Below are 15,903 nucleotides of genomic sequence, written 5' to 3' on the forward strand. Positions count from 1 at the left end.
TTACGCACTGCGCGCTGTGAGGATTCGCCGATGTCGGCGCCATGAGGTCATGTGACTGCAGATATGCGATTTGCATACTTCCGGCCACAATGCGACTAGACTTGTCCGGCCTCGCTCAGTCACTTGCATTTAGCGAGAACGCGGCCACCTAAATGGCACGTGACCGCATGTATGAAACCACAAACTTGTGTGTGCCGGCACCGGAGATTCCTCACAGCACACAGTGCGCACAATGTGAGGATTCTCAAGTCTGCAGTGCTTGGAAGAAGAAAAAGAACTAACTGCAAAAGTGATCTGTGACAGACTGCTTCTACCGAAAGACATAACTAGTGTCTATGTACGCCACTCACCTCTGTAGGATACAAGGGAAATGCCGAGCATGATACATAATATAACCTTAAAGGGAAATTCCCATCTCCAAGATCCTATCCCAACATGTAGTAGGTGTAATAGTAATAATATTATCAAATACCTTCAATTAGAAATTTAGTATAGTTCTTCTGATTAGCTATGCCCCTTACCCAATGTGCAGAGCACGGCAATAGCTTTGATATCCATGGTTAGTGACTGTAATCTATGATATCTAAGCTACTGTAATGCTCTTCACATAGGGAAAGTGACATAGCTAATCAGAAGAACTATAATACATTTCTAATTGAAAATATTATTATTATATCTGCTACATATTGTGATAGGCTCTTGGAGATCAGAATACTCCTTTACATTTTAACTGGACACAAATTAGTAGTTAAAGGGAAACTGGTCAGGTCATATCACTGTAAAAAAAACAAAGCCTTGGTAACAATAGCAAAATTAAAAATTTTTTAACCATTTTATCCTAAATAAAAACTTTTTTCCTGCTTTGTCGTCCATTCTATGGCAAACTGAATGGCGCGATTCAATGCTATAACTCGTCTCGTAAAAAAACGAGGCCGAATACGGCTGTCAATGAAAAGATAAAAAAAGTCATAGCTCCAGAACTATGGGGAAACAAACATGTCTGCAGCAATAAAGCGTCCTTCCTGCACTGCTCGACTTTAACCCTATAATGTGCTGATAACAGGAAAAACGTCTATTTGGGATAAATGGTGAGACCCCCATCCCCCCCGTAATTCCACTCTCGGTGCTGAGGTTTGGCTTTTACAGTGCAATGAGCAGGTAACTTAAAGGGAATCTGTCAGCAGGATTGTGCACAGCTAACTACAGACAGTGTCAGGTCGGCGCCGTTATACTGATTACAATGATAGAAATAAAGATAATTGGAGCACTGACTTCAAAAATTATACATGATTTTATTGATACAATGATAAGTAACATATATAATCTTATACACAAAAATTATTGAGGAAGGAAAACATCGGATCCACAATAGAAGCCCTGGGAATAAGGGGTTGGGGTAAGAGGCAGTTCCACAAATGACATAAGTATACAGTATTGGAAGATCATGGAAACATGTCCTCTCCTAGTGCAAATGTAGGAATATTGCAGCAATCATAAAATGCTTGTGCGGAGAGGATCTACCATTAATTATAACCTGATAATGCGGAAAGCAGCGGCATAAAGTAAATGTACTGCCCGTCCCCAAGGTATAAGGGTTGCATACACTACCCCATGCCGGTGCACAGAACACAGAATTCCCAGGGGCCGTTTCACGTAAGCTTTTCCCCATTGAAACAAGCACTCCAAGTATCTTTATTTATATCTTTTAGGAGTTTTTTCTATAATTTGCATCTTCATTTTTTGATTAAGACTGCACTATTGATTATGTTCATTACATTATTCACGACTTGTCTTATAATGAAATACCCTGTGAATTATTTAATATGATTACAATGATACCTAGTGAGGAAATCTGTCTTGTGGTTGTTGTTTAATCTTTATTTTCAGTTTTCAGATAATGATATGCTCGTGCTCAGAGCACCACATGAAGACACCCACAGGCCGCCCCGGAGCACGAGCATATCATTAACTCAAAACTGAAAATAAAGATTAAACAACAACCACAAGACGGATTTCATCACCAGGTATCATTGTAATCAGTATAACAGCGCCGACCTGACACTGTCTGTAGGTTACTGAGCACAGTCCTGCTGACAGGTTCCCTTTAATTCTACAGGTCATTACAATTACACTAATATCAAACTTATATGGACTTTTTTATTTTATTTCTTTTAAAGGGAACCTCTCACATCCCAAAATGCTATTAACCTGCTGATATGGGGTTAATTTGCAGGTTAATAACGTTCTAAAGCCATGAGGCCGCAATACTGAGAGCTGCGCTGCCAGGAGGAAGGGAACATTATTCCTCTCGGCAGCCTCCAGTTCACAGAGGGCGGCAGGTGTGACTTCAGTCGCCACTCAGTACATAGTGAGCGACAGTTGCAACCACTCCCCGACACTGACTGACAGCCGACTCTGTACTGATGCACTGCTGAGCCGGCTGTCAGTCAGTGGTGTGGTGCGGTTATAGCCGCCGATCACTATGTGCTGAGTGGTGATTGAAGCCGACTTTATAGCATCCGCCGCACGGCTTCAGAGCGCTTATACCCTGCAGATTAACCCCATAGCTGCAGGTTAATAGTGTTTGGGACGTGACCGGTTCCCTTTAAAACTCTAAAGAAAAGTTTTTACTTATTTTGTGTTCCTATGATGTGAGATCCAGTACTCTTAGTTTTTATTGGTACCATTTTTGGGATACAAACTACATTTGTTATATTTTTGGAGGGATGTGGGATGCCTGAAAAACAGCAACTTTTTTTTTCTTTTATGGTATTTATCAAATGGGAGAAATATAATACAAAATATACTTTCTTTTTCAACTATACCTGTGACATACATGTGAGTAAGGGGTTAAAGGGATTTCCAGGTTCTGAACTTTGAAGGAGTTCTCCAGGCTTGGGGCTAAAGTCTGCAGTCACTGTATATGACTGCAGACTGGTGAATCCTCACAGTGTGCACAGTAGCGCTATCAGGTTTCCCCTGTGCCGGTGCTGGGAGCGGGCGGTCATGTGACTGCAAGTATGTGATTTGCATACTCCCGGCCACATGGTGTCTAGACGTGTCCGGCTTTTATCAATTCACTTGTACTAAGAGCAGCCGCGGCCATCTTGTCATCACGTGACCGCATGTATACAGTGAATCCTGGCAGCGTGCATACTGAACCCTGAGCATGGACAACCCCTTTAAACAGAACTTGTCATGTGCAAACGCTATTTGTCAGCAGATATGGAGTTTGTATGCAGGTAATCAGCATTATAACCCTGGCCGGCTGCCTAAATGAAAGCACGGCTACCAGGAGGAAATGACTTTCTATTCTCCCAGGAGCGACTGGTCTGAGTCCCTGGGGCGTGCGCAGAGCAGTCACCACTGACTATACTGTGAGCCGCGGCTGTAATCACTGCTCTGCATATTGATTGACAGCTCGCTCTGCAGCGAGTATGTGCCGCGTGTATGTGCAGAGAAAGCTGCCAATCAGTCTGCCGGGGAGCGACCACTGCTGCGGCTCCCGGTACAGTGCGGGTGAGTGTAACCGCTCCGTACAACCAACCGGTGACTGAAAGCGAGCGGCTGCAGGGAGGATAGAAGGTCATTTCCTCCCACTAGCCGCACAGCACTAATGTGGACAGACAGCATTTTATCGCTATTATCCTGTAGATTCACCTTATATCGGCCGGTAAATAGTGTTTTTCCACATGACAGGTTCCATTTAAAGTGCTTATTATTACTTGATAGCAAGAAGAGACATTTAAAGGGATATTTCCAACCAACTCTCAGTAACACCTGAATGACATTTTGAAGGGGCCTGAGAACCTGATTGGTGCTGCAGCTTCTTCTGCTCCGCTTACCTGCACGCAGGCTACAGACTATAGAACTGCTGGATTCTGTTACATTGACATGAACGGGACTACGCTGAAATACCAAACACAGTCGCTACTATCAGAACCTATTTTAGATTCAAATTGAAGTTGGCGAACTTCCAGAAAATGCAAATAATCTCAATAGAAAGGGAAGTAATCAAGCCTAAATGTATTAAAATATAAATGTGTATTAAATAAATATTTAAAATGATGAAATAATGTTAAAAAAAGTGATAAGGTCAGAGAATTCTGTACGATAGTAATCACTATATATATACACTCACCGGCCACTTTATTAGGTACACCATGCTAGTAACGGGTTGGACCCCCTTTTGCCTTCAGAACTGCCTCAATTCTTCGTGGCATAGATTCAACAAGGTGCTGGAAGCATTCCTCAGAGATTTTGGTCCATATTGACATGATGGCATCACACAGTTGCCGCAGATTTGTCGGCTGCACATCCCAAAGATGCTCCATACAAGGCAGGATGGATCCATGCTTTCATGTTGTTTACGCCAAATTCTGACCCTACCATCCGAATGTCGCAGCAGAAATCGAGACTTATCAGACCAAGCAACGTTTTTCCAATCTTCTACTGTCCAATTTCGATGAGCTTGTACAAATTGTAGCCTCAGTTTCCTGTTCTTAGCTGAAAGGAGTGGTACCCGGTGTGGTCTTCTGCTGCTGTAGCCCATCTGCCTCAAAGTTCGACGCACTGTGCGTTCAGAGATGCTCTTAGGCCTACCTTGGTTGTAACGGGTGGCGATTTGAGTCACTGTTGCCTTTCTATCAGCTCGAACCAGTCTGCCCATTCTCCTCTGACCTCTGGCATCAACAAGGCATTTCCGCCCACAGAACTGCCGCTCACTGGATTTTTTTTCTTTTTCGGACCATTCTCTGTAAACCCTAGAGATGGTTGTGCGTGAAAATCCCAGTAGATCAGCAGTTTCTGAAATACTCAGACCAGCCCTTCTAGCACCAACAACCATGCCACGTTCAAAGGCACTCAAATCACCTTTCTTCCCCATACTGATGCTCGGTTTGAACTGCAGGAGATTGTCTTGACCATGTCTACATGCCTAAATGCACTGAGTTGCCGCCATGTGATTGGCTGATTAGAAATTAAGTGTTAACAAGAAGTTGGACTGGTGTACCTAATAAAGTGGCCAGTGAGTGTATATACTATATATATATATATATATATATATATATATATATATATACACACACACATATATATACTATCAACAGACACAGATGATGAAATGCTGGATATGGATATTCATAGTCATAAAGTGCAGATGCCATAGATTGTGGAGCGTCCCCTAGTGTTCAAAATAGATAGTAGGAGTCAAATACAGGAAACATACATAGAAAGTCTGAGTTAATTATATAAACCCGTAAAAGTGCAAGTGCAGTCAATTACACTGAAGTATTTCTGGATAAGACAGAATAATGAGATTGTCTTGGGTAGACGGGATACAGACAACCAGAGAAAGTAATATAAATATGTTACATAAAGCATAAAGAATATACAGCTCTGGCAAAAATTAAGAGACCACTGAAAAATGTTAAGTTTGTCAGATTTTTCTCTTTATAGGTATATTTTTGAGTAAAATGTAAATTGTTCTTTTATTCTATAAACTTCTGACAACATGTCTCCGAATTTCCAAGCAATACATTTTGTATTTTTTTCTGAAAAGGAGAAATGGTAACAATTAAAAACAAACCAGTGCTTTCAGACCTAAAATAATACAAAGAAAACAAGTTCATAATCATTTAGAAACAACAATACTAATGATTTAACTCAGGAAGGGTTCAGAAATCAATATTTTGTGGAATAACCATGATTTTTAATCACAGCTTTCATGCGTCTTGGCATGCTTTCCATCAGTCTTTCACACTGTTTCTGGAGCAAAAATGTAAGCAGTTCTTCTATGTTTGATGGCTTGTGACTATCCATCTTCCTCTTGATTACATTCCAGAGGGTTTCAATGGGGTTCAGGTCTGGAGATTGGGCTGCCCATGACAGGGTTTTGATGTGGTGGTCTCTTAATTTTTGCCAGAGCTGTATAATAAAGTGCAGATGCAGTATAGTCAGACACGGTATGAGTATATGCCACATATAAAGGACTACCAGTGTAACATAGAAGATATATACATCTAAATATATACAAGCACAGAAGGAAATGATATCTGAGTCAACCTAATGCTTTCATAAAATGCACATAGTACAAAGAATTGCAGCGCACCGGGAGATCTCATAGATAATAGTAATACATAGTGATATATCTTAGTAGGATTATTGAGGCACAGATTAGGAACCTTTGTACTATATGCATTTTAACAAAGCATTAGGTTGACTCAGATATCATTTCCTTCTCTGCTTGTATATATTTATATGTATATATTTTCTGTATTACACTACTAGTCCTTTAAATGTGACATATACTTATACCCTCAAATACAAAATCTCAGGCACCATTAATATAGTAGTCTATGGGAACCCCATAAAGCTACTCTAAGGCTACTTTCACACTAGCGTCGGGCTCGGCCCGTCACGGTGCGTCGGGCCGAGGTTCCCGACGCCAGTGTTGTCTCCGCCGCACAACGGGTGCAGAGGATGCATTTTTCCAGCGCATCCGTTGCCCCATTGTGAGGTGCGGGGAAGTGCGGGGAGGTGGGGGCGGAGTTCCGGCCGCGCATGCGCGGTCGGAAAAAGCGGACCGTCGTGAGCAAAAAACGTTACATGTAACGTTTTTTTGCTCCCGACGGTCCGCCACAACACGGCGCAACCGTCGCACGACGGTTGCGACGTGTGTCAATCCGTCGCAATACGTCGCTTAATGTTAGTCTGTGTGGAAAAAAGGCATCCTGCAAACACTTTTGCAGGATGCGTTTTTTCTGCAAAACGACGCATTGTGACGGATTGCAGTTAACGCTAGTGTGAAAGTAACCTTAGAAATCCAGTGTGATGCTTCCGACAATATATCCAAACACAGCATTGAAGCATAGAATCACAAAAGTAAATGTACAAAAAAATCTTTTATTATACATAAATAACAATATAAAAACAGTGCCAAATAGACAACATAACATTCAATGATATAATGTACACAACCAGAAAAGATTTGAATGAGGTGCAGAGATGCACTCACTGAAATGTGTGGCACTATAGGATCAGCATGGATATAAAAATGGAGGGTACGGGGCAGGTAACAACCACTACAAAAAGTATTAATGTGCTAGTGCATATCAAAATGGTCGCCTACCACTCAATGTCTAATGCATATATGCAGTAGCGATCACAGCCCATCCAGCTCAGTCAGCAAGAGAGCTGCATAATGTCCCACAAAAACAGTGTTCCCATCAGGTCATCTTACCCATGCTTTTATCCACGTGCGCACACACGCGCCCCAACGCGCGTTTCGCCCTCGGCTTCCTCGGGGGGCTGCTTGATATAATTGTCCCAAAGCCCGATTTTTATATCCTCCCTCACCGTCTAACTAAAGAACGGCGCATGTGCGCGATGCTCACGGCTCCGCTTACTCATCACATCCGGCGTCAGCAAAGCACCGTGGGAGGGGAAATCCCCAATGACGTCATTGCCCCACAGTCCTTCGCTGAAAGACGCCCAATATGATGCCGCGGTAATACATGAGTCGCGGGCATGTGCACTACGGCAAGCACACATCCCGGTCGCCATTTTAGTTAAGGGAACCAAGTTCCCATAAAGCAGCACTGATTAGTTATAATCACCAGGCGTCCCACTGACATGGCTATAAGGTGAGGGAATTTCCAAAAAATAAGGCACCATATCAAAAATACTAAATAATACGGAGACAAAACCCATCTCTAACCGGGAATACTACATAACCATGCAATTTGATCCATAGGACCCATATACCAAAAAATGATCAAGTGTAGGTGAGAAGTGAATAAATAACTTGCATCATATAATGTGCAGAGTATAATAATAACAATACAGTTATTAGAACATAAGTGAATACTATATAAAAATATATATAAAATACATGTGCACTACTACAGCATTAATCATTAAGCATAGAAACATCTTTAAACAAATTATTATAAATATATAAAACTGTGTACAAAAGTGTGAAAAAATAAATAAATAAAAATATAAATAATATAAAAATAACACTTTAAATCAAATTACACATAAAGGGTCCATAATATCATATGCTTCTTTTTGCAGATAACACCGGAATATGGGTTGATCACTGTATAATCCATATAGATTTGTAGATGAAATTATCATTGATAAATGCTTGAAAGTCATAGCACTAAATATAAAATAAAGACAATTAAAATCAAATTAAAACCAATGATCCAGAGATGACAAGAGTCTAGAGGAAAGAAGAGAAACTCAATTGTTCATTAAGGCCATGTGGGGACATAGTGCCCACATTCACTATCCACCTACATTCTTTCTGCGTTAAAATACGCAGGTATTCACCACCACGGGTGCCCAAATGGACACAGTCTATACCACACACGCAATTCTTTTGAATTACAATCATGTTTTAAACGAAAGTGCCTGGATAATGTTTTAAGGGCATCCACATCCTCTGCATCACGGGCGGCCTCCTCAATCTCTCTTTTCTATCCTATCCAGAAATACTTCAGTGTAATTGATTGCACTTGCACTTTTACGGATTTACATCATTAAGATAGACTTTCTATGTATGTTGCCTGTATTTGACTCGTACTATTTTGACCACTAGGGGACGCTCTACAATCTATGGCATCTGCGCTTTATGACTATGAATATCCTTTTCCATCATTTCATCATCTGTGTCTGTTGATACCTTAAAAAAAAAAAAAAAAAAATATATATATATATATATATATATATATATATATACACAGTACAGAGCAAAAGTTTGGACACACCTCATTTAAAGATTTTTCTGTATTTTCATGACTATGAAAATTGTACATTCACACTGAAGGCATCAAAACTATGAAATAACACATGTGGAATTATATACGTGAAACAACTGAAAATATGTCTTATATTCTAGGTTCTTCAAAGTAGCCACCTTTTGCTTTGATGACTGCTTTGCACACTCTTGGCATTCTCTTGATGAACTTCAAGAGGTAGTCACCGGGAATGGTTTTCACTTCACAGGTGTGCCCTGTCAGGTTTAATAAGTGGGATTTCTTGCCTTATAAATGGGATTGGGACCATCAGTTGTGTTGTGCAGAAGTCTGGTGGATACACAGCTGATAGTCCTGTTGTGAATTCCATTCTTGGGCTCCCTCCGGTGGTTGTAAATGGCACTTTTGTGAATTCTGCCCTTGGGCTCCCTCCGGTGGTTTTAAGTCGAACTGCTGCTCCTTGGATTTAGCTTAGCAGCTGCTTCCACTGATCGTCTCTCCTGCTCTGCTATTTAGCCTGGCTCTGATCTTCAGCCAGTGCCAGCTGTCAATGTTTCTTGGTTGGATTCAGATCTCTCCTTGGATTTTCTTGATAGTCGGTCCAGTTCAGCAAAGATAAGTCCTTGCATGTTCATTTGTTGTCCACTTGCTGTGGACTTAATCGTTCAGCTCATTTTATGTTTGCTCTAGTCCAGCTTGTCAGTATTCTATATTCAGTTAAGCTGGAAGCTCTGGGGAAGCAGATTTGCCCTCCACACCGTTAGTCAGGTGTGGAGATTTTTTGTAAACTCTGTGATGGATTTTTTTAGCTTTTAATACTGACCGCACAGTATCCTTTCCTATTCTGTCTATTTAGTTAGAAGTGGCCTCCTTTGCTAAATCCTGGTTTCATTCTGTGTATGTCATTTCCCTCTCCACTCACAGTCCATATTTGTGGGGGGCTGTCTGTCCTTTGGGAATTTTCTCTGAGGCAAGATAGCTTTCCTGTTTCCATCTTTAGGGGTAGTTAGTTCTCCGGCTGTGACGAGATGTCTAGGGAGTGACAGGAACATTCCACGGCTACTTCTAGTGTTGTGTTAGGTTCAGGAACTGCGGTCAGTAAAGATACCATCTCCTCAGAGCTCGTCCCATGTTGCTCCTTAACCACCAGGTCATAACATAGTCCTACTGAATAGACTGTTAGAATTTGTATTATGGCAAGAAAAAAGGAGCTAAGTAAAGAAAAAGAAGTGGCCATCATTACTTTAAGAAATGAAGGTCAGTCAGTACGAAAAATTGGGCAAACTTTGAAAGTGTCCCCAAGTGCAGTGGCAAAAACCATCAAGCGCTACAAAGAAACTGGCTCACATGAGGACTGCCCAAGCAAAGGAAGACCAAGAGTCACCTCTGCTTCTGAGGATAAGTTTATCCGAGTCACCAGCCTCAGAAATCGCAGGTTAACAGCAGCTCAGATTAGAGACCAGGTCAATGCCACACAGAGTTCTAGCAGCAGACACATATCTACAACAACTGTTAAGAGGAGACTTAGTGCAGCAGGCCATCATGGTAAAATAGCTGCTAGGAAACCACTGCTAAGGACAGGCAACAAGCAGAAGAGACTTGTTTGGGCTAAAGAACACAAGGAATGGACATTAGACCAGTGGAAATCTGTGCTTTGGTCTGATGAGTCCAAATTTGAGATCTTTGGTTCCAACCACCGTGTCTTTGTGCGACGCAGAAAAGGTGAACGGATGGACTCTACATGCCTGGTTCCCACCGTTAAGCATGGAGGAGGAGGTGTGATGGTGTGGGGGTGCTTTGCTGGTAACACTGTTGGGGATTTATTCAAAATTGAAGGCATACTGAACCAGCATGGCTACCACAGCATCTTGCAGTGGCATGCTATTCCATCCGGTTTGCGTTTAGTTGGACCATCATTTGTTTTTCAACAGGACAATGACCCCAAACACACCTCCCGGCTGTGTAAGGGCTATTTGACCAAGAAGGAGAGTGATGGGGTGCTACGCCAGATGACCTGGCCTCCACAGTCACCAGACCTGAACCCAATCGAGATGGTTTGGGGTGAGCTGGACCGTAGAGTGAAGGCAAAAGGGCCAACAAATGCTAAGCCTCTCTGGAAACTCCTTCAAGATTGTTAGAAGACCATTCCCGGTGACTACCTCTTGAAGCTCATCAAGAGAATGCCAAGAGTGTGCAAAGCAGTCATCAAAGCAAAAGGTGGCTACTTTGAAGAACCTAGAATATAAGACATATTTTCAATTGTTTCACACTTTTTTAAGTATATAATTCCACATGTGTTAATTCATAGTTTTGATGCCTTCAGTGTAAATGTACAATTTTCATAGTCATGAAAATACAGAAAAATCTTTAAATGAGAAGGTGTGTCCAAAATTTTGGTCTGTACTGTATGTGGTGATTTCTATCGCACAGGATTCTCTGCCCTTATCACCTTTTTTAAACATTGTTTCATTATTTTAAATATTTCCTTAATACATATTTATACAGTATTTTTATATATTTGGGCTTAATTGCTTCCCATTCTATTGGGATTATTTACAGTCGCTACTATGTAGACAAGGTGCAGGAAATCAGCAGAAGAGCTGATCGTGGGGGTGATAAGAGTCAGACCCCCTTGATGTCTTATTGATGGCCTATTCTAGGATATCCATATTGTAAACCCAGGAATCTACTTTCTGAAAATACATCAAGATGAAAATGTAAAAATGCACAAGGGATTTTCCCATTCCCAGAACAAGCCATAAATCCCGTCTCTTAACTGAGGCTCCCAAAAGCCAACTCCCAACATTCTCCATACACTTCAACAGTGAGGGGGCAGCCTGTGTCCCACTTCACTCAGGTCCATGGGGGTCATAGGAAGAGCCAAATAAGTGTAAATGCCATAAATGCCTAAGATGGGAACGTCCTTGTAAATGTCTCCTGTAATTTCTCACCCTAGTAAAGGACAACGGTGTCCGGCCGACCTGCTCTAGTAGCACAATCTCAGATAACATCAGGCAGAGATTAATTTTCCATCATGTGCTCGGGCAGGGGAATTTTGGGAAGGTTGTCCTGGCGGAGGATGCTTCTAACCATCAGAAGTATGCTGTGAAGATCATCAGCAAGAGATCCCTGCTCGATACTGGCGATGAGGCGGATGTGATGGTGGAGCACCGAGTGTCACAGCAGGCATCTGGGAGCCCCTTCCTTGTCCACGCAGACTTCATATTCCAGACCAAGGTATAATACTGACTACTGTTTTACCTCATATCCCCATAGGTCCCCCAATCAGCAGATCAGGAGGGCCGCAGCGCTCACTGGGGTCCTCCAACCGATCACTACAGTACCTGACAGAGCGTCCGGCCATGTGCCGGCAAACTGGTCTGGTACTGAGAATGGGAATGAGCTACAGTACCGACACAGGGTTATGGATTCTACACATAATCTACTCGCTACATCAATTCATCTCTGTCTCTAAGATCTCTGCTTGCAGACAGTTACTAATCTTCATTGTTTGCCTCCAATGTGTATAAAACCCTTCCTGACCATGTGATGGACACTCAGACACACGGCTCATTGCAGGACACTTACTGGATCAGTTTCTTATACAGAGGCCTGTGTGTCCACTACATGATCAGGAGAGGAATTGTAGCCACTGGGGGTAACAATGCAGGTTCCTACATAGTGATTGCAAGCAGAGACTGGAAATTTATATAACTAATAATTAGTGGGTTTATCCGAGGCTAACTTATCTTTTCACTATGGGCCTAAGAGCTGACAGGCAGGTGGTTATCTGCCTGTTATGCCCAGCGCTGACATCTGCCGGCTTAGAGTAGTCACAGACCGCTGCTGCCAGTGATTCTGCAGTCTCCACTGACGTCACGTCAACAGAGCAGCAGCTTCTCTTCCACTTTGCTCTGGTGACGGGATGTGACTGCTGATGTCATGCTGATTGACAGCCAGCTCCACGCTGAGCAACTGCAGGAATCCGGCTGTCAATCAGTATGAAGCCGTCAGTCATGCCCCGTCAACAAAGCAGAAGACGGGTAGAAAAGGAGAGTAGTTACAAACAACGTGGCTGTTAGTTCTTAGGCCCATAGAAAATAGTACTGGAAAACCTCCTTAAAGGAAACCTGACAGTTCCCCATGCCCCCCAATCTGCCATGTATTTATTATTTTATTAATACTAGAGATGGGGAAATAAATTCAAATTCTACTAAAATTGTTCTACTAATTTTTCAAAAACCCAAATTTGCCAAAATGCTGAATTTTTTATAATTCGCTTCTGCTCAAATTCAACAAAATGGCTTCATTTTTCTGAATCATAAAAAGGCCATTCAAATGTTATAAAAATATTTTAAAAATCCTTATACTCATTTTACCGCTCACCTCTCGGGCCCCTCTGTCCAGTCCTCGCCGGTCCCTATGCACGTTATATGTCATGTGTGCAAGACCCTAATATTCCAGCATGAGCAGAAGGAGATCAGAAGGTGCAGACGGATCTGGATGGGAGGCGATGAGTAGCAGAGGGTAAAGAGAAGTTTCTTTTTTTTTACATATTACCTTTATTATGTTTTGGGATCTGATTGACTCCAGAGAATAATGAGGGACATGAAATTAGTGGATAAAAACTTCTCAGAGCACCAAATTTCCCAGGAAAAAACAGTGAGAAGAGGCAAATTTGGATTTTGCCTGATTTGTTTATTGCACTTTATAACAAGTCCTTTGTATATTTGATGGCACGACAAGTCTGGTGAAGCCAACATCGCGTCGACTAGTCTGATGCTCACTGGCATATTGCAAACAAATTTATAAAAATGTTTTTTGCCATTCATTACAGTCAAATATACAGTATAACCGGCTTGTTAGGAAGAGCATTATCATAAGAATAAATACGTGGTGGCGGTTTGGGAGACATGGAGGAGCTGTCAGATTCTCGTTAAACAAAGAATAGTCTTTGTCGGTAAAGCCGGAATAATCCTTCAAGAATTAGAGAAGCCACTGATGTATTCTGTACAGTAAATGTGTAGATGTTCGGATGATCCAGTAATTATGTCTTCTCTTTGCCGTGTTTCTTCCATGGCACAGATGCTTGTGCTACTTGGTCTGGAATACATGAGCTGCGGGGACTTCCACCACTTCCTACAGATGAAGGGGCGGCTTACCATCCCCAGCGCAATGTAATAAGATAAAACATTCACCTATCAGGCTATAGATTAGTGTGGATTTCTAAGGGTCTCCTGTGTGCTCCTCACATTACATCTTTCCATTTTCTTTTGTGCCAGATTCTATGCCGCGGAGCTCGTGTGTGGCATCCAGTATCTCCACACTAAGGGCATCGTCCACAGAGACCTCAAGCCCGAGAACATCCTGGTGGCTGAGTCAGGCCACGTTAAGATCACAGATTTCGGTCTCGCACTTGAGAACATGCTTGGAGACCGCACAGCCACCGAATATGCTGGGACAGAGGAATTCATGGCTCCTGAGGTGAGAAGAAGAGAATTTTCCTCTTTTTACTGATGCAATTATACTAATAAATTGACATCACGCACAATGGAGAGATGGAGAGATTAGGAACATGGACAATACAAACCCAGGGACAGTGTAAGGCTAGGTTCAGATTGCGTTAGTGCAATCCGTTTAGCGCGAGCGCTAGCGGATTGCGCTAACGCAATGTCTTTTTCGGGGCCGCGTTCAGGGGTCGCGTTAAAGTCCCCGCTCTCGCAGATCCCCGATCAGCGAGAGCGGGGAACGGACCTCTGGCGCGCCGTGGACGCTGCGAGCAGCGTCCGAGGCGCGCTACAAAAGACCGGCACATCGCTAGCGCGTGCCGAAAATGACACGCGCTAGCAATGCGCTCTAACATTGCCGGCAATGGGAGCGCTAACGGACACGGTGCACGGCGTTAATTTCGCCGTGCAACGCTGTCCGTTAGGGCTATCCCATTAACGCAATGGGAACCTAGCCTTACCCAATCTATCACATAGTGGTGAATGTCCCCTCTATATAGTAGCGTCCGGTCATCGAGTCTTGTCAGTCCACAGTGTTGGCTCCTTAGTATTTGCTGTGCAGTAACTGTTCTCTCCTCTCTGGCAGATGCTGGCTGAGGAGGAGTATGGCGCCGGAGTGGACTGGTATTCATTTGGCGTCATCTTAAATAAAATGATTACCGGTAAGTGCACTTACCATCCTGCACTATTTAATCCATCATCCTCCGGCGCCGAAGACATCATCAAAGAGGTGAGTATGGCGCTGTAATAAAACACCACTGTATTTTATACCATATTACTTGAAAACCTCAGACAGCAAAACATCTTCCCTCTACTACACCCCACACTGCACCATTAAAAGGGATATCTGGGACTTTGTGAAAAATAAAAAATGTGTCTAAACACTAACAGACAGGGAGCTGCTACCTATCTGCCTATTGTGTCTGGCAGTGTTCTTTGCCGGCACAAACCGCACCTGCCGGCGATTCAGCTGCCTATGTTTTTCACTAAGTCCCGGATATCCTCTTTAAGAGACAAAATGTTACTGATCTAATGAATAATTATGGTAGGAGTTTCCCTTTATAGTATATGTCTGGTAGTAGATGTACGGAAGGCATCTTTACACACCTAGAAGAAGCCTCCATGTGTAATCTTCTCCTTGAGGTTTTTGGAGTAACTCATGACGTTTCTCTATTTTAGCTCCTCCAGAGAGATCCTGCCAAGCGCTTAGGAGTCCATGGAGACATCCGAGGTCATCACTTTTTCCAGCATATTGACTGGGTCTCTGTGGAAGCCCTTCGGAAGCCCCCACCACACATCCCTATAGTAAGTATATACACAAACATTCTACATTCCGGACACATTTTATAGACAATATATGCTTCCTAATGTTAGGGGGTAGATGGAGGAGGATGTGCCCAGGGCTGCAGAGGGAAGGTGTGGACATATAGCCTGTGCAGGCAGTGTGGCTACATAGAGGCCTAGTGGAGAGGGGAGCCCTACGCTAACACCAAAGTTGGACCAAAAAAGATGCAAGTGTTAATGATCAAGGATGACCTTTCATCTTCTTAGTTTGACTTTGTTGAACGTCAGCGCTGGATGTGGCAATTATTTATACCAGTGTGAGTGACATGATGTACTGATGTGTACATAAC

The 15,903-nt window shown here is 42.7% G+C and overlaps 1 long non-coding RNA gene across 1 annotated transcript; it reads left to right on the forward strand.

Moving 5' to 3' along the window:
* The first annotated feature begins 14,192 nt into the window (after nucleotides 1-14,192).
* On the forward strand, nucleotides 14,193-15,501 carry LOC143818540 (uncharacterized). Its single transcript, XR_013224595.1, has 3 exons — nucleotides 14,193-14,246; nucleotides 14,856-14,999; nucleotides 15,449-15,501. It is a non-coding gene; the product is annotated as an uncharacterized LOC143818540 (long non-coding RNA).
* Nucleotides 15,502-15,903: the final 402 nt, after the last annotated feature.

The sequence above is a fragment of the Ranitomeya variabilis genome, chromosome 3, assembly GCF_051348905.1.
Source record: "Ranitomeya variabilis isolate aRanVar5 chromosome 3, aRanVar5.hap1, whole genome shotgun sequence".
NCBI lineage: Eukaryota > Metazoa > Chordata > Amphibia > Anura > Dendrobatidae > Ranitomeya > Ranitomeya variabilis.